The 25,221-nt window shown below is 40.3% G+C and overlaps 1 long non-coding RNA gene across 1 annotated transcript in view; it reads left to right on the top strand.

Annotated features, from left to right (window-relative positions):
* LOC308611958 overlaps window positions 1–20,682 on the top strand; it is a 37,087-nt gene extending 16,405 nt beyond the window's left edge. Inside the window, exons 2-3 of the long non-coding RNA XR_014015051.1 lie at window positions 2,088–2,247; window positions 20,458–20,682. This is a non-coding gene — a long non-coding RNA (uncharacterized lncRNA). The remainder of the gene's footprint in view (window positions 1–2,087; window positions 2,248–20,457) is intronic.
* The last annotated feature ends 4,539 nt before the right edge of the window (window positions 20,683–25,221 follow it).

The raw sequence follows: 25,221 nt of genomic DNA, 5'->3' as shown, positions 1-25,221 counted from the left end.
TCAACAATAAAAAGATAAAAACCCCAATTTTAAAGTGGGCTAAGAATTTGAATAGACATTTCTCCAAAGACCTAATGGCCAATAGCACATGAAAAGATGCTCAGTGTCATCAGTCATTATGGAAATGCTAATCAAAACCACAATGAGAGGGACTTCCCTGGTGGCGCAGTGATAAAGAATCTGCCTGACAATTCAGGGGACATGGGTTCAAGTCCTGGTCCAGGAAGATTCCACATGCCACAGAGCAACTAAGCCTGCGCGCAGCAACTACTGAGCAAGCGCTCTAGAGCCCGTGAGTCACAACTACTGAGCCTGTGTGCCACAACTACTGAAGCCTGCACGCCTAGAGCCTGTGCTCTGCAACAAGAGAAGCGACCTCAGTGAGAAGCCCACGCACTGCAATGAAGAGTAGCCCCTGCTCACCACAACTAGAGAAAGCCCGCGTGCAGCAATGAAGACCCAATGCAGCCAAAAATAAATAAAATAAAATAAATTAATTAAAAAGAAACAAAAAACCACAGTGAGATACTATTTCATACCCACTAGGGTAGCTATAATAAAAAAGACAAATAGTAACAAGTGTTGGCCAGGATGCAGAGAAATTAGAACCCTCCTATATTGTTGGTAGGGAGGTAAAATGGTGTAGCCCCCTTGGAAAACAGTTTGGCAGTTTCTCAGAAAGTTAAACAGAGAGTTACCATACGCATGCTCATATTCCTTGGGGTGTCTCTGAGACCTAGGTTTAAAGTGCATTTTCCCAGAGAGTATTTGAATTGGCTCTGCAAGGTACTTCTGCCAGGTGGAGAAGTAGCAATCCAAGCCCACTTTAAACTACATTTTTAGTTGGAATCTTTTGTTTGTTTTTTGCATAGTTCAGAATTTTTGCCAAAGTCATGTTTTTCCTCCAACAAAACTTAAGTTGAGACAGACAAGAGTCACTGATAAATCCTTCTGTGTGGTATTTTTTCCCTTGTTTATAAGCTGAAGTAAAGTACCGTATCTCCTTGGGGTTCTCAGATCCATGTAGGGATTTCCATCCAATCTTCCACCATAAGGGGACAAGTCTTTAGTTTTCTCTCCTGCTCACTGCACCTGTTAGAACTCAAGCTTTAGGCCATCCATGTAGACAGATGCCTCCAGAGCAAACACCAACATTTGATTATATATATATGTATATATATACATTTTTAGGTGTTCTATACCAGGAGAGTTTCTCTAGACACCTAATCCTCCATAATGCCCGAAATGAAAAATCTGACAAAGCGTATTTGTGCAGAAGTTCACATTCCCCATCCACCCCCATCTCTAAGAAAAAGTCTTTAAGTAAACACTAGTCTCTGGGAAAATGTACCATGTTCATTCTGTGACTTTTTACCCTCTGGACATTCTCACATCAACCATGGTTTCAGGAACACAGTGGAGGAGGGAAAGATTAGATTGAAAAGTTAAGTTGCAGTCACATTAAAACAGTCTTAAATGCAAAGATAGGAATATTTGGATTTCCAAATGATCACTTTTTGATTCAATAGGTTGAAATTCCATGACAGACATACTTCCAACTGACAATGTATATATTTTTTGCAAATAGGTTCTTTCATTCAAGCTATTGATGGAAGAAATTTTTACATACTAAGGTATGGGGAAATCATTCTAGCTTATACACAAATTAACTTGAATTTTATGCTAACTAAAACAGCCTGTTTGTGGCCTATCAAACATACATTGTACATCTGCTTTAATTATTAAAGAAAAGGGTGCATTGACCATAAAAAGTAAAGAATACGCATGTTAAAAATAAAGATTAAATGCCTCCCTTCCTGGGACACTGATACTGGTATTCTTTCAATGATAAAGACTCCCTTCCTAGGTGCCAAGGCCACACTGACTCACTGTGTACATGGTGATCTTGTTTTTTTAAACTTTGAAAGAATGTATCCCTTGTTTGATGTTCTTTGTTCTTATAAGATATAATACTGCTGAAAACCATGCTTCTCTGGAACAATTCCTCAGAGTTATCTGAGAGGCTGTCTCCTTGGCTATAGTCCTCAGTTTGGCTCAAATAAAACTCTTTTCTATTCTTATTACAGATTGTTTATTGATTATTTCCATCAACATTGCTTGGCATAGTTGGCAGGATATCAGAAAAACCCATCTGAGGTTACCTGGAGTCTATACTGGACCAGTGCCTTGGTACCAAGCACAGCCCCTTGAGCCCGCCTGGCTTCACAGAACCCTTCAGGTGCTTTGGTGAGTTTTTCCTGATATCTAGATCTCCTTGTATTAAGTGACAGTCTATGACTTTTATTTGAGCCGTCATCTTAAGACTTGGAGTCTTAAAGGGGTACTGTTACATTTCCTAGGTGAAGAGGACCTAGGGAAAGATCCTAGGCAGAGGGTCTAGGAGTATAAACTTTAAAAATTGTGAATCACTATACTGTATACCTGTAATATATAATGTTGTATATCAACTATACTTCAATTTTTTAAAAAGAATGATTATATCTTATGGTCTGTCTACCTAAAAATAGTTTCTCCAATTTTTGGTAACTTGAAACTTTAGAGTTTTGCTAAGTTAAATTGAATGATGAGAATTCATTGAACATCCAGTTCATTTTTCATTAAGATAAAATACTGAAACATTAATTGCTAAGCAAGTCTAAGTTTACCTACTTTTCTTACTAAAGAAAAACTAAAGATGTTTGGATTTATTAGACCTATGTCTTATACCACATTGAGGGAAGAATGTTATAAGAAAATGTACGTTTCTAGAGGTTATAAAATATGTTCACAGATTTACCAATCAAGAAGTGCTGATATGACAATTTACAATAGCCTGCTTCTCAAGAGATTAAGGTGTTTTAAGGGTTAAAAATTATAACGTAGGTGTAATTAAAGCTACTAGAAGTAATAAGGGAAGCATTTCAGTATACAAGGAAAATAAGATGTGTGTTTTCAGTAAAAGGAGATAAGAATGGAAATGCATTTTGTTAAGGGAAAAGAAAATGATTTTGTCCTGAAGCACCTCAAAGAGAGATATTAAACTAATTAGGCTTATTTTGTATATTAAATTACATGGGAAGCATTGTCAAATAAAAGGTAACATTAAGCCTTCTTTATGTTGTGTTTATATATAAGTATTTGAGAAATAATATGAAATTCATAGAAATCTTATATGTCCTAACATAAAATGTTATTTGTCATCAAAATTTAGGCTCACATGAAAGGGACTGAACCTGAGTATTAGGGAAGTACCCTAGTTGACTTTCATACAAAGACAACAACAACAGGGACTTCCCTGGTGGTCCAGGGGTTAAGATTCCACACTCCCAACGCAGGGGCCCTCGGTCAGGGAACTAGATCCCACGTGCCGCAACGAAGATCCCACAGGCAACAATGAAGACACTGCATGCCACAGCTAAGACCTGGTGCAGCCAAATAAATAAATAAATATTTTAAAAAAAGAAACAACAAAGACAACACCAACAGAATCTGTAAAGATCATGGCACGTGTAGATAAAGTCCATTCTGTTTTTGCAAAAATTTACCCCTCATTGTCAGACTTTTGCCATCCTGAGGTCCTGGTAACATGGCCAGAGTCTGCTCCTAGATCAGAGAAATTAAGATGGGTAAACAATAGCTGTGAATTAAACAGTCAGAGCTATGGGAAACCCAAAACAGCTTGGCTCTTCTTGGCTCCCTGGCCAACCCCATCTTTTTGTTTGAAGGTTAAAGCCTCCCCTTGCTGCAAGCTGATGCCCTCGCAATGAAAAAGAAACTTAGAAAATGTGTTTTCCACTTGGGGTATAGTTCTACAGTCTCCAGTGATCAAGGCACCCACTTACTGGGCAAATCAACAAAAACCTCACACACTTCTTGAAATTATCACTGTCAATACTATCACCCTCAATCATCAGGCAATGTGGACAGAACTAATGGAAAAAACTGGACTCAAGTAGAACAAAAATTAATTACATGGCTTTGAATGAACTGATAAATATGATTATAATTTTACAGCTTTTTGTCTGAAATATTACTAGCTTTTAATCTTTGTTGTCCAGATGCAAGGGAAATTTTCGCCTTAAGCTAATTATGACTTACAGCAATTTAGTAAATTATACCCTTGTTAAGAGAATTGTAGCATTTATCTTTTCTCTCTACCTGATCCCTCCAGAATTTGGAAACTCTTAGGTTCCCAGCAGGGGCTTTCCAGGAAGGAAGGAAGGCCACTTCCTGGCAGGTGCAGGAACCTCAAGATATTTTGGATCTCAAGAAGAGAGATATCCACCTAAATCTGTAGCTATTGCAGATGGAATCTGATGACAAGTCCTTGGCATGGCTCTCCTGGCCTTGAGAGGTCTTCTAAAAGTTCAGTTTGAGATTCCTTATGAAAAGTTCCAGCAAAGCAAAATTTAAAAGAGCCTATACGATCAATTATACTTACGTAAATAATCAGGCCAAATGTATTGAAACCAGACTTATTTAGCAAACAAACTGGTTTTAATTTAACTATATTTGATAGAAATAGGATGATTTTAAAGATAAAAAATTGTTTCAACAATATACCTTTATGGATATTAAGTTTTAGTGTTACTGTCTTTGAGGTTTGGTATTTTCTGCCTTCTACTCCCTAGGTGGCTTCTTGTTACTATGTTACATTATAATAAAATTTAATTGAATTATTAAAAGGATATTCTAAGCTTGTTTCTGAAGCTGATCACAGTAATCTATCTTTGGATGAAGATCAGATGCCCCATGACCCACAACCAGGGGATTATACATGCTGGAGAAAGACATCAATTAAAGGACTCTCTCTCCAACCTAGATGAAAGTGCCCTTATCAGGTATAGTAGCATATGCACAATAAAACTGAAGGGCATTGACTCTTTTTTTTTTTTTTTTTTTTTTTTTTTTGTGGTACGCGGGCCTCTCACTGTTGTGGCCTCTCCCGTTGTGGAGCACAGGCTCCAGACGCGCAGGCTCAGCGGCCATGGCTCATGGGCCCAGCCGCTCCGCGGCATGTGGGATCTTCCCGGACCGGGGCACGAACCCGTGTCCCCTGCATCGGCAGGCGGACTCTCAACCACTGCGCCACCAGGGAAGCCTCGGCATTGACTCTTGAATTTATATTTTCCACTTAAGAAGGGCCTCTGCACTGGACTGGTCTATGGAAAGAACTGCTGACCTCCAACAACACTCACACCAGGATAAGAAAAAGATGACAACAGTAGTAAACAGCTTACCCAAGAACCCAGACCAGTACTGTGAGACCCATTCATTCTATTATTTCAATTGAAAGCTTACCAAATGTTTGTCACCCTATCAAAATCTAAAGTTATTGTTTTACTTCTAACTATACTTTTGACCCCATATTCAGGATGGCAAAAAAAAATTCTTAGTAAATTTATCACAAAGTATACTTCTGGGGCAATGTAACCAATTGTTGGACCTATCATCAAATTCCTCAGTCAACATAAGACCAGTATAGGCCCCTCTTAATACCTATCACTGACTTTCAGATGTACTTAATATTGCCATCCCTCTAGACCAACCCTCCTCTGGCCTAACCTTTCACATTCAAATTCTTTAACATACTAGATGGACACATTAGTATGTGTCCATCTAGTATCCTCAGATACTATCCTCAGTCCTCAGAGACTGAGTACAATTTACCCCAGGATCCCTTCACTCTGTCTCTTACTCTATTGAAAAATGTCTTAAAGAGAAAAATGCAAATAAATTATGCCAGCAACTCCTATATGTTAAATACCATGCAAATGACTTTTGGAAAGCCTACAAGAGAAATGACCCATAGTTTAATATTGTGTTGACAAAACTTCCAGTTAATAAGGCTATCAATGAGAGCACTCTGGGAGGGATCACTTGTGCTCCCCCAGGTTTTGTCTTCATATGTGGTACTGGAACTGATCCACTTTCCCAAGGATGGGCATATAAACGTCTTAATAGCTGGTAAATAGAAGATTTATATTTATAAGGACATCATGTTACCCCATTTTCTGTACATAAGGAAACAGATGAACTTCCTTCCTTTCTTCATTACAGAGTCAAAAGATTCATGTTAGCAAGAAACCAAGATACCTGGTGGCAAAATCTTTTGGGAATCTTGGTTCCTAATGCAAGAGTATATGTAAACAAAGAGATGATCAGAAATCTATCAGCCACTATTGGTCAAATAGCCAAAAGACTGTAAAAAACATTTTAGCACAATAGATGCCCCTAAATTCCTTAGCCCAAGTAATATTAGATAATAGGGTTGCCTTAGATTTTCTTTCTTTTTTTAAAAAAAATAATTAATTTATTTTTGACCGTGTTGGGTCTTCGTCATTGCGTGTGGGCTTTTTCTAGCTGTGGCGAGTGGGGGCTACTCCTCGTAGCCGTGCATGGACTTCTCATTGTTGTGGCTTCTCTTGTTGTGGAGCACAGGCTCTAAGTGTGCAGGCTTCAGTAGTTGTGGTGCGTGGGCTCCGTAGTTGTGGCACATAGACTTAGTTGCTCTGCAGCCTGTGGGATCTTCCTGGACCAGGGCTTGAATCCGTGTCCCCTGCATTGGCAGGTGGATTCTTAACCACTGCGCCACCAGGGAAGCCCCTGCCTTAGATTTTCTACGGGCTAAACAAGGAGGTATTTGTGCTATTACTCATACTACTTGTTACACATATCAGTACCTCTGGAGAAGTTGACACACCCAGAAAAAATTTCCCCAAAAGCAAAATGGTTACAAGATGTAAGAAAAACGAACCCTTTTAATGATCTGTTCGGTAGACTCCCCTCAGGAATAGACAATTTTTTTCTGTTTTGCTTTACAGACGATTATCATTGTCATAGTATGTATTATTATTCTTTTCCTAGCTATCATGACATGTATCACTGCTTGCTTTAAGCCTACTGCTAAAAGCATGTGTACAATGTTTGTGTGACAATTCAATGCAATTGCTAAAGTGTACACTCTCTAAAATATTTTCCCATTCGCATACCTGTGTGCTTGTTCACTATATCTGATTAATTTACCCTCAATGTGGATAACTAGGCAAATCTCTATACACACATAAATAACAACAAAAAAGAGGCCTAGCCCTGAGGGACATGATGGACCCAGGGCAAGCAGCAATCACTCTGGCATCAAGGGACAAATATTTTGATCATCAATGCTTTCTGTTGAAAGATTTACAATCTAAAGGGGGAAGTAATGAAAGAAATTTTCACATACTGAGGTATGGGGAAGTCATTCTGGCTTAAATGTGAGTTAACTTGAATTTTGTACTAACTAAAACAGCCTGGTTTTAGATTACCAAACATACATTATACATCTGCTTTATTTATTTATTTTTTTAATTGAAGTGTAATTGATTTACAATGTTATGTTAATATATCTGCTTAAATTATTAAAGAAAAGTATGCACTGGCCAGAAGTAAAGAATGTCCATGTTAAAAATAAAGATTAAGGAATTCCCTGGTGGTCCAGTGGTTAGTACTCCACGCTCTCACTGCTAAGGGCCTGGGTTCAATCCCTGACCGGGAAACTAAGATCCCACAAGACAAGCGGCGTGGCCATAAAATAAAATAAAATAAGATTAAATGGCTCCCCTCCTGGAATGCCAATGCTGGTATTCCTTCAATGCTAAGACTCCCTCCCCAGACACCAAGGTGATACCAACTCATTGTGAACAGGGTGATCTCTTTTTTTTGAAACGTTGCAGGAATGTATCCCTGACTTGTTTGATGTTCTTTGTTCCAACAATATATAATACCATGCTGAAAACCGTGCTTCTCCAAAGCAGTTCCTCACAGTTATCTGAGAAGCTGTCTCTGGGGCTATAGTCTTCAATTTGGCTCAAATAAAACTCTTTTCTATTCCTATTATAGATTGTTTATTGATTATTTCCATCAACACAGCTAACTGGCTCATGTGTGCCTGACACTGGTTTCACACTGTATGAAGTAAAAGAAATCATTAAAGACAAGTTCTGTCCTTAAGTAGTTTATAAGGAAACGTTTATCTGGGAAACATTTCTTGTATGCAAATAATTACCACATAAAGCAAAAGAAGTGCTAAATTAATGGTGAGAGTTCAGACAGCTAAAGAGGTTCAAAGTAGGGAGTAGTACTTCCAATGTGGACTGGGGGGAGGGTGACCAATGATCCTGGTTTGCTGAGGACTGAAGGGCTTCCTGGGACACAGAACCTTCAGAGAGAAATGCAAGATAGTCCTAGGCAAATAGGCCAGCTGGTTACCTTAATAAAGGCAGTGTTGTAGGTGGAGTCAGAGAAGGCCTTGTGGAGGACAAGAGATGGAAATTGAAAAGAACCCGGTAGAATTAGGTGGATTGGATTGGCTACCTTCATTAATACCTTTGACATATATACAAACTAACCCCCTTCACCACTCTTACCAATAGCAGTCCTAACAATTGCGCAATGATTCCATTTTCGTGAGTACTTTATTTTGATTGTCATGTGGGTTGAAATCTTTTATCAACCATTGGCTTCTGCTTTCACTCTTGTACCTGTGTATCCTACATAGTTTTCTAATTTCCAGTTGCTCTACTTCCCTTCAATACTGTGTTAAACGAGAGTTTTTTTGTAATGCCTCCTCCTCTCCAAATGTATTAAATTACAATGGAGTCTGTATTGGTGGGTCAAAAATTAGAAAGAAGGCTGCTTAGAAGCAAAAATGGGTCTTCATTTGAATACAGATTCTCATAAGCAAGAGTTAGCTGACCTTGGGCTTCCCTGGTGGCGCAATGGTTGAGAGTCCACCTGCCGATGCAGGGGACATGGGTTCGTGCCCCGGTCCGGGAAGATCCCACATGCCGCGGAGCAGCTGGACCCATGAGCCATGGCCGCTGAGCCAGAGAGGGCATAACAGTGAGAGGCCCGCGTACTGCAAAAAAAAAAAAAAAAAAAAAAAGAGTTAGCTGACCTTAAACCAGAGAGGAGAAGTGTCCACCTATGTGAAATACTGTAAACCAAAGCTTCTCAAACTTTAATGTGTAAAGAAACTACCACCTCCTCCTCCTATCTTGTAAAAATTGCAGATTTTGACTAGTAAGGCTGGGAGGGCCTAGGATTCTGAATTTCTAATAAGCCCCCAGGTGATTCCACTGCTACTGGTCCTAGTACCATACTTGGGATAACAAGGCTGTAAAGCAGAAAGGCCCTTTCTGGCACTTGTACTTGCCCAAATTTCCCTCCACTCCCTAAAATTCTTTTACTTTGCTGCTGAGTATGAAAGTCCACCAATTATACTTTCTGAAACAAGGTGCAGATATATTCACTACTTAACATTAACTTGTTTAATCAGATAGTTTTCTTCATTATACCCACTGAATTAGGAACTTTAAGAATGGACATTGATTGTTGTGGGTAAGTAATAAAGAATTTAGTAATGAGGCACTGTATTAAAGGGTGAGCATCAAGGTGGAACATGAAGAGTTTAGGAAGAAAGGTGGGTATTGGGCCCCTGCAGAGTTCTGTGAAAGCAGGGGCACTTGGGGTTCGCCAAAGGCCATATTAACAAATAGGAGGAAGTGAAGAGGTGAGAGACTACTTATAATGAACCTCATAGTTTCATAGCCTTGCCTTGGGCCAGTCTGAGGAAACCTGATCCTAATAAAAATAGCAAGTCTAGTCCTCATTTTTTTTTTTTTTTTTTGCGGCACGCGGGCCTCTCACTGTTGTGGCCTCTCCCTTTGCGGAGCATAGGCTCTGGACGCGTAGGCTCAGCAGCCATGGCTCACGGGCCCAGCCGCTCCGCGGCATGTGGGATCTTCCCGGACCGGGGCACGAACCCGTGTCCCCTGCATCGGCAGGCAGACTTTCAACCACTGCACCACCAGGGAAGTCCTCTAATGTGAGTTTTAACTCAACTTATTGCATTTTCTAAAACAATTTGGATCTTCTGCCTCTGTGCTACTCTAAGTAAGAGTGACAGAAACGTGAGGTCTACAATCTTATCTGTTACTGACATTGGTAGAGGACAAGAAAGCATTGTTTTGGTGGAGAAGGTTTTCAGAACCCCTGAAATCTCACTTGGTAGAGAACAAACTATTCTGGCATTATTGTTCTGGTGCCTGCAGGTTAATTCATTAGGTAATAAAGCACAGAGTTCACTATAGTTAGCCTAAAAGGTGAATGCAAAATTTTGGATTCAATGTCTCTGAAAACAAAAACACACCTTTTTAGAGGAGTTCTTCAAATACAAGAGAACTGAATTTATGTTACACCAGCAGGACTTCCTTTTTAGTGTCCCATTCAGTGGAATTTTATTTGGAATACTTCTGGATGTTAATTTATAATGTCTTCAGGATTTATGTTTAAACAACGTGTTTTTAAATAGATTACTTTAGAGGCTGATGAATCAGAATAATAAAAATAAGAAATATGTACATTCATTTCTCAGAGGAAAGGCATTAGATAAACCCAGAGTAATGTTGTTATTGTCTTAAGATTGCTCTTTCTTTTCCTAGCTCAAGAAAATGTACTTAATAATTTTCTGAATGTCTCTAAAAGTCTGGATGTCATTTCTCTATGTTGAAATTTTGTCTCTTTTAATGAGATTTAATTTATACACAGCAAAACTCACCTGTCAGAGATATTTAATTGTCCTGTAAATTGATCCAGTGAACTAATCACTGCTATTGTTTTAACAGGTATGGACTTATCAATGTATTCTCTAATAGAATTACACTCTGGGAACTTTTTGAAATAGAATCTTACCCAAAGTCAAGATTCTTCTGGAATGATTCTAAGGATGCTTGCAAATCTGTGGTCAGAGTATTTTGGAACAGACAGTTCTCAAAACAATCTCACCACATAGACCCTTAACTAGCAGCCCAATCCTTTATACCAGTATGACTGGACTGCCCTTATAAAAATTTTCCCTATAATTACAGAGCTAAGTGAGAATTCCCCTTTCTGATGTGTAAAACCTTTTTACAGGTCAAGGATGAGATAGTGTAAAGTAGATCCCTTCAGTGTGAGAGACAGAACATAGCATGTAGAAATCTGTGCTTTCCTTTAAAAAAAAAAAAAAACTAGCACAGATCCCTCTAATACCTTTTTTTACCAGAATACCTTCAAATACAATCATTTGGCAAATGAATAAATATTTACTGAGCACCTACTATGTGTCAGACACTATGCTGTGTGGTTTTAAACGTACACATTTCATTATTCTTACTATACCCATTCCTCCCTTTTATAAAGCCAATCCAGTGTTTACAATGCTTACAGTCAAGGCTCTAAATTTCACATATGTAAATATAAATAAAATGGTTATATGATTTATATATCCATTAGACCATATTCCTTGAGGTAAAAGACTACCTGTTCACTTTTCTACCTCTGAGCCTGAGCCTAGTCCAATGCCTGCCACTTAGTACATAGGATCTCATTAAATCTTTTTTGAATAATTCTTTTTTTTGGGGGGGGGCTGGTCCTGTGGCTTGCTGGACCTTAGTTCCCTGACCAGGGATCGAACCCAGGCCATAGCAGTGAAAGAGCTAAGTCCTAACCACTGGACAGCCAGGGAATTCCCTGGAATAATTCTTAAAGAAATTGTGGAATGGTTTGTTGGACAGATCATTGTGATTAGTTCTTCATAAGTGTATTACTGATATAAATGGTGTTTCAAGTTACTAGGTAAAGGGGAGTAATATGTGAACTTGACCTTCCTCAACAGTGCTTTGTATGTAATGGGTACTCAATAAAGATTTAATTAAATGGGGACTTTAAAAAACCATTGTGAGGGGTACAAAGCTCTATATGACATGGTTTTATAAAAATATATGTAATCAGAGACTCCACTTCCCTAGTCCCCAGGCTTGGGGTTTACTTATGCCCTAGTTTTTCCTCAGAGTGTGAATACTGGATCCTTGTAGTCTAGGACGCTTGGAGAATCCAGGGTAACCAGTGCACAGAATTTCTTGCTGCTATCATGAAATGGAATGCTGATAGGAAATGGCAGCTGGCCTCTACAAAGTGCTGGCTGGTCCTCTGTTCTGGCTTCTGCCAAGGCACTGGCAGGATACTTGTTCATAACAATATCCTCTATCCACATGCACTGCTGCCTTATGGGCCATAATCTGGTCCTGGACCCAGAATCAGGATGTGCTCAAGTATTTGCTACTTTATGGACCCAAGGCTCTGTCTAATTTTTCTCTTTTCCTCTTCAGAAGCTGGGCAAATTACTGCTAAATTTAGCTCCAAACAGAAAGATACATTGTTTTTCTAGCCTGAAGTTCCAGCCAAGCCTTCATCCTTAGAGTTATGACCATCTTCTAAGTCCCTGGGCCCCACAGAAGAGAGGAAATAGCTCTTTATTTGTATTTATGGGCCCTCCTTCCTGTACTTTCCTTGGTTCCTGCCGTGGGATTCAAAGAATGGACAGTAACTACCTTTTAGGCAGCCAAGTAGGAGATGGTCTTGCTTGGATGTGGCCAGCCCCCATACTGCCTATTTTCTGTTGTTTTGTGAGCATTCCAGCCTCTTCTCTCCATCTTGGATCCTTTGCTACCTATGAAAGGAGAAAGAGCTTCTATCAGCCTTGGGATCCTCTTTTCTCTGGGTTCACCTTTGTTTCTTGAAAACTCCAAAACATTCCTTAGCTTTTATGGTTCTCCTTTGTGCAGCCTTCTACAAATACCCATCTTTTCCCAAGCAAATAAAAGCAAGGACATAGCTGGGCAGTTCCTTCTGGCCTTAAGAGTCTTTGATGATTACTCCCAAACAAAGCTCAGAGCTGCTAACATTCCCAATTGACTGTAGGGACCTTAGAGTGGGTCTTAATGGCTCTTTGAAAAGGATTACGTCTTCTTTTCCTCTTTCAGAATTAACCTCCTCAATTCTAGAAATCTTGGAGGCAGTTTCACAGCTTTAGCCTATGTCTCTGCCCTTCATTAAAAGCAATGTCTCTGATAACTTGATTTCTCTATGGCATCCACTGGAGATAAGTTTTTGGAGCAAAGCCCCTAAATGTGTATGATGTCTTAATAGTTTTGAATTTGGAGCTTCCCCTTTCTCTGAGTCTAGTCTTAAAACTTTTGACCAGAGAGATCTGATGATTCTCTATATTCTCAAAAAAAAATTTTGTTTAAGTCTTAAGGTCCTAAATCCTAATACATGCAACAACATGGATGGATCTCAAAAGCATTATCTTAAGTGAAACAAGACAGACTCACAAAGTTACATACTATATGATTCCCTTTATATGATATTCTAGAAAAGGCAGAGGTCATAGGGACAGAAAACACATCAGTGGATGCCAGGGACTGGCAGGGGTTGGGGGAGGGGTTGATTACAAAGAGGGCAGTTTTTTAGGAGATAGAAGAACTGTTCCATATCTTGATTTTGGTGGTAGTTAAATGACTCAAAACTCACAGAAATGTACTAGTGTACAGTGTTAGTAAAGAGTGAGTTTTAACATATATAATCATAATTTTTTTAATGGAAAAAACTGTTTCACCCAGATACTTTTTTTTTGTTTTTATTTTTGGCAGAGCTGGGTCTTCGTTGCTGCTTGAGGGCTTCTCGTTGCAGTGGCTTCTCTTGTTGTGGAGCACAGGCTCTAGGTGCACGGGCTTCAGTAGTTGCAGCACGTGGGCTCAGTAGTTGCGGCACATAGGCTTCAGTAGTTGTGGCGCAAGGGCTTAGTTGCTCTGCAGCATGTGGGATCTTCCCGGACCAGGGCTTGAACCCGCATGCCTGTGCATTGGCAGGCGGATTTTTAACCACTGTGCCACCAGGGAAGTCCCCCAGATACTTTTAAGAACCTACAAACACTTGGGGGTGGGGTGGATGATGGTGGTGGGATGACTTGGGAGATTGGGATTGACATATATACACTAATACATATAAAATAGATAACTAATAAGAACCTGCTGTATAAAATAAAATAAAATAAAATTCAAAAAAAAAGAACCTACAAACACTTCACCACATTTATAAAGATATTTTCTACACGGGGTCATCAATAACTTTTAGGGCACCATTATTGGAACACTATATTGATATCTAGTCCCCTTCTAATGTCTGCTTCTTTTGTAGGACTTCAGCAATTTGTCCTAAAATTTTATTTCTTTCTTTCCTGGGGGTGGAAAGGTCATTCCAGATAATACCCTCAGATTCTGGAAATCATTACTTCTATCACAGGCTGAATGCCCTTTCCCACAAACTATTGCAACATAACACGTTGGGCATGTCTCTGATGGCTTATCCAGGCTTGGGGTAATTTGCATTTTCTTGAGCACCAAGACTTGCCACAGTCCTTGCTTCAAGAAGAGTGCTATAATTTTTTAGAAATTTTTGGAGTCTGAGTTAGAAACTTAATAAACTACCTTCTATATGTCTACATTACACAAAACTCTCCAGTGATGGAGATCACAAAGAAGAAATATCATCATGTCCTCTCTCCTGCATATTCTGCCAACCACTCTATATCTGCCTGTTTTTTTTGTTTGTTTGTTTTTTTGGGTTTTTTTTGCGGTACGCGGGCCTCTCACTGTTGTGGCTTCTCCCGTTGTGGAGCACAAGCTCTGGACGCGCAGGCTCAGCAGCCATGGCTCACGGGCCCAGCCACTCCGCGGCATGTGGGATTTTCCTGGACCGGGGCACGAACCCGTGTCCCCTGCATTGGCAGGCAGACTCTCAACCACTGCGCCACCAGGGAAGCCCTCTGCCTGGTTTTGAAGCATAGTTGAGAATCTTTCAAGCTCAGACTCACCACAGACTCTAGTCTCTATCTACCACATTAGCAGGGACTAAGTATCTCATCCATCCATGTGCCCTAGCCTGTCTGTTGCATCATAGCCATTGTCTAAAAAATATTCAATACTTCCCACTTTGGGAGTTTCAATTAGTCCATACTATAAGTATGTGCTAGATGGGAATTCATAAATATCCTGGATAAGGCCCCTGGTAATGTAACTTATTGTCTCCATGAACACATGATACAAATATTGTCCCACCTTTTCATCTTCCCGAATAAATTACACTAGCCCCACATCCACTTACCAGGAAGTCTAGAATTGCTGTCTCTTTAGGCTCCTTCCACCCCCTGAATTTTCAATTAACTCAAGGCCTTAAGCAGTTCAAGAGGTCAGTCTGACATCCTGCCTGTGACAAAGACTGTCAGCTGATCACCAAAGCTAGGATTGTTAGATTTAGCATGTAAGCATACAAGATGCCCAGGGCTTCCCTGGTGGCGCAGTGGTTGAGAGTCTGCCTGCCGATGCCGGGCATGCAGGTTCGTGCCCCGGTCCGGGAAGATCCCACATGCCACGGAGTGGCAGGGCCCGTGAGCCATGGCCGCTGAGCCTGCGCGTCCGGAGCCTGTTCTCCGCAACGGGAGAGGCCACAGCAGTGAGAGGCCCACGTACTGCAATAAATAAATTAAAAAAAAAGAAAAAAAAAAAAAGAGAGAACATTAAACATAAAAGATGCCCAAATATTATATGGAACATAACTTATACAAAAAAATTGTTTGTTGTTTATCTGAAATTTAAATTTAACTAGGTGTCCTATATTTTATCTGCGAATCCTACACCAACCATTTCTTCTCTCTGGACATACAGCTCTACTATATTTCCCAGCTTCTCTTGCAGTTAGGTGGGGTCATGTCACTGAGTTTTCGCCATTAAAACCTCTCAAGCACAATTCTCCTTTCTCTTTTTCTTTCTAGCTGGATGGGGAATCCATCTGGTAAAGATAATGGGGCCACAAGATGGAGGGATTCTGGATACCTACATCATCAGTTGAGTGGGAGCTGCCCAGGAGAATCACCCAGGACAGTCATGTGCCGTGACCCATGAACACTGCATTAAATGTTATTTTTATTGTTAAGCCACTGAGATTGAGCATTTATTTATTATAACAGATAGTTTTACCTTAATCAATACAGGACATTAGTATCTTGAAATGGATGGAGTGCTGTTATCTTAGTCTGTTCAGCTGCTGTAACAGAATACCATACACCGAGTGTCTTATAAACAACAGAAATTTATTTCTCACAGCTCTGGAGGCTGGGAAGTCAAAGATCAAGGTGCTGGCAGATTCTGTGCCTGGTGAGGCCCTGCTTCCTTGTTCATAGATGGCCACCTTTTTGCTGTGTCTTCACATAGCAGAAAGGAGAATGGATTTCTCTGTGGTCTCTTTTAAAAGGGCAAAATCTCATTCATAGAGCTCTGCAGCTAACATATACAAAACCCTAAAATCTGTGACATTAGCTTAGTGGATCAGCAGTGGGAAGTAAGGAAACAGATACCCAAACTTAGAAAAATGGAGACGCATATTATACGCTAAAAAAAGATTTGATAAGACGTCACTTGAAATAACTTAGAAGGATGACTGTGTGCCTAAATGCTTTTGTAATTCTAGGGCAGAGAGGTTAATCTTTTCATCTCTTCTCTTTCTTTTTTCCCTTCCTTCCTTCCTTTCCTTTTTTTGTTTTGGTGCCATGTACCCCTGTGGCAGTTTGGTGAAGCTGACAGACCCCATTTCAAAGTAATATTTTTAAATGTATGAAATAAAATGTGTACCAGAAAACCAACTGTACTGACAAATGCTTAGGAAAATACTTTTAAAAAGCAAAGATGTGATACAGTAACATATTTGCATCTTTATTAATCCATTAAATAACAAGATCTAGGAATGTGTGATGGTTAATTTTATGTGTTAACTTGACTGGGCACTGGGTGCCCAAGTATTTGGTCAAACATTCCTGGTGCATCTGTGAGTGTGCTTCTGGATGAGATGAGTATTTGAATTAGTAGACAAGCAAAGCAGATTGCCCTCCCCAATGTAGGTGGGCCTCATCCAATCCATTGCAGGCCTGAATAAAATAAAAATGCTGAGTAAGGGAGAATGCGTTCACTCTCTGCCTGACTGTCTTCAAGCTGGGACACTGGTATTCTGTCTTGAGGCTCAGACTTGGACTAGAACTTACAGCATTGGCTCTCCTGGGTCTCAGGCCTCTAGACTCAGACTAGAACTATACCATCAGTTCTCCTGGGTCTCCAGCCTGCCAACTGCAAATCTTGGGACTATCATAATTTCAAAGTAGTAATGATTATATGAGTGTAAACAATATCTTGAGGTATATTACAACATGTATACGACAACTATAATATTATATGAATATACCTGGGACATAATTCACAGGAGCTGCTAATACTACTGTGATTTGTTGCCTACATTCATAACTGAATAAAGGAAATGTTAACTTTCAGTTGGGGTTAGTGAAAGTAAAGATGTAATTTGTTTCCCATGTTGGTTAGAGAACACTGTTGGTTCTCTGCCTGATCTCCTCAGATCCTTTGTAGGGGTTCCGTCTGCTAATCCCACAGTTTCTATTACCTTTGCTTTACCAGCTTTCACCTGAGACATTTCAGAGCACTGTCCTTGGGCTATGGGAGCCCTTTGTCTACAGATGTAGAAATTTGGAAATGCATGGGTGTTTAAGTCCAGAGGGCAGCCATGGCCAGTAAGTGACTGGTGAGGATGTATGACAACCCAGCTTCTTTGCTTTGAGGTATAACATATGCTCCAGAGTTCCCCTGTTGGATCAAGCTGAGGTTGGAACTTTGCCTAAAATTGCATCCTATCATTATTCTGTTTTTCCCTCATTCCTGGTTAATCCTTAATAAATCACTTGCACATGAATCCTCATTTCAGTGTCTGCTTCCAGAGAACTTGACTTAATACACCATCCAAATTACAAATCCTTAGGTCAAGAATCCCTGCTCTAGGGAAGTGGTTGGAAAGAGTTTGAATGCTAGTGTATTTGAGTTTTAACTTTCTGCTCTCAGCAAGTTATTCTTGAAAGAGATGAGTGTAGGCTAGAATTGGGCTGGACTTAATTCAGGCAGAGATCAAAGAGGATGAGGAAAACCCAGAGATCGTGAGCTTTATAGGGCTGGGAAATCCTATGGCTTCTAGATTCCAAATATTAAGGGATAAGATTAAAAAAAGCCTTGAGAGAAAAAGGCTCAGCAAGACTACTAAGTAAACAAAATGACAGCTGTGTGGCAATTAGGCAATTAAGGATGTTTTGTTCTCTGCCAACCCTTAAGGTAACCACTTTTTAGGTGAAAGAGCAAATCATGAGGTAAAGAAGCAAAGAATTAAGATGACCCTGAGAAATGGATCTAGATATGGTTGCCAAATTTAGCAAATAAGAATACAGGATACCCAATATTTTATCTGGCAACCCTAGGTCTAGTAAATAACTTTGGGAGTAGTTACTGGCACCTGAGTCTAAAAGCACATAGATCAGAAGAGCCAAGTTCTGGAACTTGGAATTGTATTGATAAAGAACCCACAAGCGGTCTTCCCTGGTGGCACAGTGGTTGAGAGTCCGCCTGCCGATGCAGGGCACACGGGTTCGTGCCCCGGTCTGGGAAGATCCCACATGCCGCGGAGCGGCTGGGCCCATGAGCCATGGCCGCTGAGCCTGCGCATCTGGAGCCTGCGCTCCGCAACGGGAGAGGCCACAACAGTGAGAGGCCCGCGTACCGCAAAAAAAAAAAAAAGAACCCACAAGCCTAGTCTATAAAGCTTTTGCCTATCCAGGAAATTTAAAAACAGCTCTCAAGCCTCCACATTTGCATGGGCAGGGAGCACACTGTGAAAGCCCCCAAAGATGATGCACTCTCTGACATTGGCTTCAGATGTGGCCATGAAGGATAATGGGAAAGGAAGAGCCTCTTCGAAGATGGAGCCAGGGACTGCAGAGAAAATTGGGAACAGAAATTCTTCCCAAAGAGCAGGACCATGGTCTAATCAAGGAAATTCTTCCACCCCAAGACAGAGGTCTTCACAGTGCCTGCGCAGCTGATTTTCACAATTGCAAAGGACTGGCAACTGTGTGTTACCTCCTGTTCCTCTTTTTCCTGAATGGGGGTTGGTTGGTTTGTTTGTTTTACTGTGGATAGTATGTCCTAGCTCTGCCATTGAGTGTAGCGGATGGGAGAGGACAATTTACAGAAAACTTGTTTTCCTAATTCTAAAGTCATCAGGCCATGAGGAGCTATACGCAGACCTAGTGGAAAATACTGTGTCACCGAGAGATCCTGGATTTTGAGCTTGATGTAATGTCTGGAAGAGACTTTGAGTTGTTTCCCTTGGTGCAGAAAGAGGATTGTGTTCTGTATATGGTAAAAAGGGATGAAATGGATATTTGATGGCCAGGAGAGAAGACTGTGGCAGAGACCAAACCCATGTTCTCTTCTTCCTGGGCACATAGTTTGACAACAGTTCCTAGTCTTTCTTGCAGTTAGGTGTGGCCATTTGTCTGAAAAATATAGTAACTTCTAGGCCGGGTCCATAAAAACTTCCCAGGATTGGGGAATTCCCTGGTGGTCCAGTGGCTAGAGCTCGGTGCTTTCACTGCCAGGGCCCAGGTTCAGTCCCTGGTCGGGGAACTAAGATCCCACCAGCCGTGCAGCATGGCCAAAAACAAACAAACAAACAAAAAGCTTCCCAGGAGTGATCCTTCATGCTTGTCCCCTATCCCCCACTTCTGATCGCTGGAAGGTAATGATCCCCAGAGCAACCTTGGGAACACAATATTGAAGGTGGCAGAACCACACGGAGGAACTTGGGTACTTGAGTCACCATTCAGAGGAGAGCTGCCTAAGAGAACCACCTAAACAGAAACACACACTTTGGACTGTTGGATGAATGAAGATTATGCTAAACTGCTGAAATTTTGCTGACTCATCTAATATTAAGATTAAGCGGCTCTCAAAATATGGCCCCAGACCAGCAGCATCAGTATCACCTGGCAACTTGTTACAAATCCAAATTTTCAGTCTCTTACCCAGATCAGAACTCCGGAGATGGGGCCCAGCAAGCCTCCAGCTGATCCTGATGCACACTGAAGTTTGAGAATGATAAGGAAACAGCTGGTGTTAACTAATACAATATCCAAGTGGGCAGTCCCTAAAGTGGACCTGTCTACTGTTCCTACTGTTTCACAGTGATGCTACTGACCACTGGTCTAACTCTACTGACAGAAGATACTGGTACCCTTCTGACCCTGATCTCAGCACAGGCCATGATAGAACTTTGAGGGAGGATGGTCCTTTTCATCCAGTGATAAGCTCATCTAAGGTTGATTTTCAAAGGGGTTTCACTGGTGCTCGTTTTTCTCAGACCCATTACCTCATAGACCAGGCACCACAAGAGCACTGTGTCAGTTAGGATGATCGACTTGTCCTGGTTTGCCCGGGACTTTCCTGATTTTAACAATGAAAGTTTCTTGTCCTAGGAAATGATCCCCTGTCTCAGACCATCTGGGACTGTAATAGGGAAGAACCTTCGTATTCTATTACAAGTTAATCACTAAAGGGATGCTGCCTATAAGCTTAAATTATACAAAATGGCCCATCTCTGGGAACCCTGCCTTCCAGGTAATAAGCATTAAGCTAAAATACCTTTGTTTAGCTCACAGGAATCATCCTGACCAGGCCCACCTGTGAATGACTGCAAGCAGGAAGAAATGAACACATCCCCTCTGGAGGCTGACCAGAACCAGAAAATGTTTGACTTTACTCCCTTCCCTTTTAGTATAAAAGAACCCTGAATTCTGACTCAGGCAAGATGGTTCTTTGGAACACGAGTCCACCATCTTCTCGGTCTGCCAGCTTTCCAAATAAAGTCACTAATCCTTGCTCCAACAACTCGTCTCTTGACCTGTGGGCCTGTCACGCAGCAAGCAGTATGAGCTTGGACTTGGTAACAGGATGTTTGGTCACTTTAGTCAATGTGGGTTGAAATGTTCACCATTTGTGACCCAGAGCCTTTTCTCTCACAAGGGTGATCCATAACTCAGCAAGTCAGGAAACTTTTTATTTTCAACTCCCAAACACAAAATTACACTATCTTTCCCAGATAATTGACCTACTTATCTTTGAAGCCAGATACCCTGACTGTCTTATAGTTCTCTGCACACCTGCTTTTGTGGATGTGTGATTGCCGGGGTAGTGGTGGGGGGTCTCTTTCATGGTCAATGGATAAAGGTGACCAAGGTAACTTTTGAGTGCTTATCTCACTAAAGGGAGGGAGGAAGGGTAGGTACATTGATGTGTACCCCAACTTTATTTTTTATTAAAAAAATTTTTTTTGCATTTTATTTTATTTTTTATTGAGGTATAGTTGATTTACAATATTATGTAATTTTCAGGTGTACAACATAGTGAATTAAAATTTTTAATGTTATTAAAAATTTATAGTTACTAAAAAACTGGCTATATTTCCTTTGCTGTACAATACATCCTGTAGCTTATTTATTTTATAATGTATCCCAGCTTTATAATGCAAGGTAGAATGTTAATTTTGCTGTGAATGATACACAAGATAAGGATTTCTTGGGACTTCCCTGGTGGTGCAGTGGTTAAGAATCCGCCTGCCAATGCAAGGGACATGTGTTCAATCCCTGGCCCAGGAAGACCCCACATGCTGCGGAGTAACTAAGCCTGTGCTCTAGAGCCCACGAGCCACAACTACTGAGCCTGCGTGCCACAACTACTGAGGCCTGCTTGCCACAACTACTGAAGCCTGCACGCCTAGAGCCCATGCTCCACAACAAGAGAAACCTCTGCAGTGAGAAGACCGTGCACTGCATTTGAGAGTAGCCTCCACTCGCTGCAATTAGGGAAAGCCTGCACACAGCAATGAAGACCCAACCCAGCCAAAAATAAAAATAAAGAAATGCACATCCTCTATTAAAAAAAAAAAGATAAGGATTTCTTCTTTCCTTAATTTCTTTAGGACTCATTCAGAGCACTGGTTTTCAATGGTGGGTGTGGGGTACATATCTAAATTAAGTGGGGGAGATATTTTTTGAAGTACAAATCCTCCAGTGATATGGAGTGCTGACTGGCCCTTAAATCCTGCCTGCTTCAAACTCATTAAAAACCTGGGGTTGATTCCAGGACCATCTTTGGATTTGGGGTCCAATTCCATTTTAAATAAGAACCTTAATGTTCAGGCTTATGTACAATTACATGAAGTTTTAGCAACTTAGGGAGGGAAATTCTAAAATGCATTTAAATGGTTTGGGTTGATCCAGCACATGAAGATTAAGTGACCTCTCACAGTTTTAATCCTACATTATGACCTTGTGGCAGTAACTATCTATGAAGAAAAAGAATGATGACAAATGAAGACGAACTCATTATTTTGTAATGGCTTGATAGCATCATTACAGGAAGAAGTCCATGGACTTTGGAGCCAAACTACCTAAGTTTGAATCGTAGCTCTGCTACTTACTAGATATGTGACCTTTGGGCAAGTAATTTCATCTCTGTGCCTCAATGTCCTCATCTGCCCATTTAACCGAGCAGTTATAACAAAGGCACAATATTGAGCAATAAAGAAATCCTTTTAAAAAGGGATGGAAGTGGGGGAAACAAGTCTGAATACTTACGCTGGTTTATTTTTGCCCTGTGACTTTATTTATTATTCTCACATCTCCCAGTTTGCAATCTAGTTCACCTGTGCCAAATGTTTGTAGAATATATAAATTGAGCTTATGTATGTTCTGTTTAGAATTCTGAGGCATGATTAGACTCTTTGATCTATGTTGACCAAAGAAAAATGTATGTCTTCAAATAATGACTGCTCTGGAAAAGTCCTCGGTAGCAAATAGCTACAGATTTCTTCTATCCAAAGAGGACACCTAGAGGTTACTTTTGTAATATGGTTGCCTATCCTGAAATGCTTTCCAAATTCTGTTCTTCACAGATCCAATCATAAATCATTTATCACAGATTCAGTAAGTCCAAGTAGAATAAATGTTAATGTGTAGCTAATCTTTAAGGAGAGGAAATAGACCAAAAGAGGTTACATTTGTTTTCCAGGCAGAGTAGAAGTACATTACAAGGTACAGAAGAGCTTTCAAGTGTGATAGGTGGAGGGAACAGTTATGAAGGAATGTTTGGGGGACATTTGGGGAAATATGAGTATTGATTGAATGTTGGGTGACGTTATTGAGTTCATGATGATATTCTTAGGTATAGTTAGGGCATTGTGCTCCTGTAGGAGAATGTTTCTGTTCTAGGAGATGCAGGCTGACATATTCAAGGGTAATGTATAGTTGTCTGAAACCTAGTTTCAGATGTTTTGGCAAAAGGGAAGTGTCCACATATGGAGAAAGATGAAGCAGGTGTAGCAAGATGTCTACAGTTGGTGAATCTAGGTGGGGAGGAATATGAAGCTTCATTATACTGTTCTTCCAGCTTTTCTGCGCATTCAATTTTTTTCCAAAAGTTTCAAATTATAATGTAAAAGCATTGAGCTAAATCACTTAAAATGTTAACTGAATTTGTATCTTAACTTGTGACATCTCTTGTGCTGTTTTGTTCCTGTGTTGATATTTAACTTTTTAAGTCTTATATTCCCACTGTATTGTAATCACTCACATGATTATCCACTGCTCTTTGTATCTCTCATAGGAGACACAGCAAATACTCACAAATATTTGCTGATGCTTGAAAAAAACCTGATAGAAAACTTCATAGCTCCCCACTTGTGCCCTGCTCTTACTGACCTTATTTAGGGCCTGGAGGATGCTTCTTTCTGCCCTCTCTCCAACCCCCAGCTTCCCCTGGCTGACTCATGTTCATCTTTCAGATTCCCATTCTAGTGGAAGCCTTCCTTGCCCTGCCTCTGTGCTCTTAGGTCATTTCCTCTCTCTTAGCACTTCATTATATTACAGTGTCTGTTATCTCAGCCGAATACCCCATTAGACTATAGTTTTCTTGAGAAGGGATTTTTTTTTTTTGCCTTTTTACAGCTGTAACCTTAGACCCTGACACAGTATCTGGCACATAGTAAGAACTTAATAAATATTTAGTGACTGAATGGCCAGTGCTAGAGTGGCCAACTTTTTAGAGAGCCAAACTGGAATACTACCCTACCAGACTGCCCCCCTCCCCAAATATATGTGTGTGTGTGTAAACTATACACATATGTGTTATTAATTTCATATAAAACATTTTAAAATAAGTGTTTATTTTATATCAAAGTGTTTAGGAAAAGATACTATAATGCGTGTTAATCCATGTTAACTTGTTTGGTATGGCCTAACTAATTCAGTTCAGTCTATTTTAGACTGAGTATTGATGTCTTTGGGGGAGAGGAGAAAACTTATGATTGATTTAGAAGTACTTGCCTTTCTCACTCTGGATTTGTGAGATTCTCAAAGTCAGAGCTTTCACTTCCCCTTCACAATGTTCAATTCCAAATTCTTTTCTGCAAATTGTGTAGTATGCTCTGTTTTGGTTATTACTTTCTTAATCGTGCTGCATGGCTCCTTCCATCTACCTCTCATTAAAATAACACAGTTGTCTAACTTTCTTTTTCATGTTTAGATCATGCCGGTGTAGGTGTTGTAATTGTTATTTTTCATTACCTGAATTCTTAGAAAGTTCACAGTATTCACAGTGTTAAAAGTTAAACTAGTACTATCTTGATACAAAGCATAATAGTTAATCCACAGGCAAAGCCAAAAATGGATTGTTACAAGGCATTTAAATTGCCCACTTAAATTGTATCACTCCTAGCAAGGCAACAATGGATGATTCATTATTGTGAACTGGTAATTAAGGTTGCCAACATCAGCTTCAGGAGTAAAAACAGCAACCAGTGACTACACAGGTGGGGTAGTTTGTGTTGGAGCCATTTGACCCTAAAAACAGTGTTGCTTTCAGACTGTATTTTTGTGGGCTGCCACAAGGCTTTTGCAGGTTTCCCCTAACCTGTTGCACCAGTGTGGAAACTTTGTGTCCTGTGGAGGGGTTTCCCATTAAGTGGGACTTTTCAGTGCTACAACCCTGGCAAACTAGGACCATTGATCACGCTAGTACTGGCAGCAATCCCTAAAACGTCAGAAAGACATAAGCAAAGAGAACGTCAATAATCAATTTTCAGAAATATGTTCCTTTGAGACTGTAAAATCAATTCTTAACCAAAAGCTAATTAATAGGTAACTTGTCAGCATATATCAAAAAAAGCAGTAACCACTGAAGACAGCCTTTGTTCATTAAGAACAATTCTAATGTACCCTTGTTCATTTTAAAGTACCCTTGTTTCAGGACCTACTGTATAGCACAGGGAACTCTACTCAATATTCTGTGATAACCTATATGAGAGGAGAATCTAAAAGAGAATGAATATATGTGTACGTATAACTGAATCACTTTGCTG

The sequence above is a fragment of the Mesoplodon bidens genome (genome assembly GCF_964165515.1).
Source record: "Mesoplodon bidens genome assembly, chromosome: 2".
Lineage (NCBI taxonomy): Eukaryota > Metazoa > Chordata > Mammalia > Artiodactyla > Ziphiidae > Mesoplodon > Mesoplodon bidens.
Note: the sequence above shows the minus strand (reverse complement) of the source record. Positions and strands in the feature narration are given on the sequence as shown.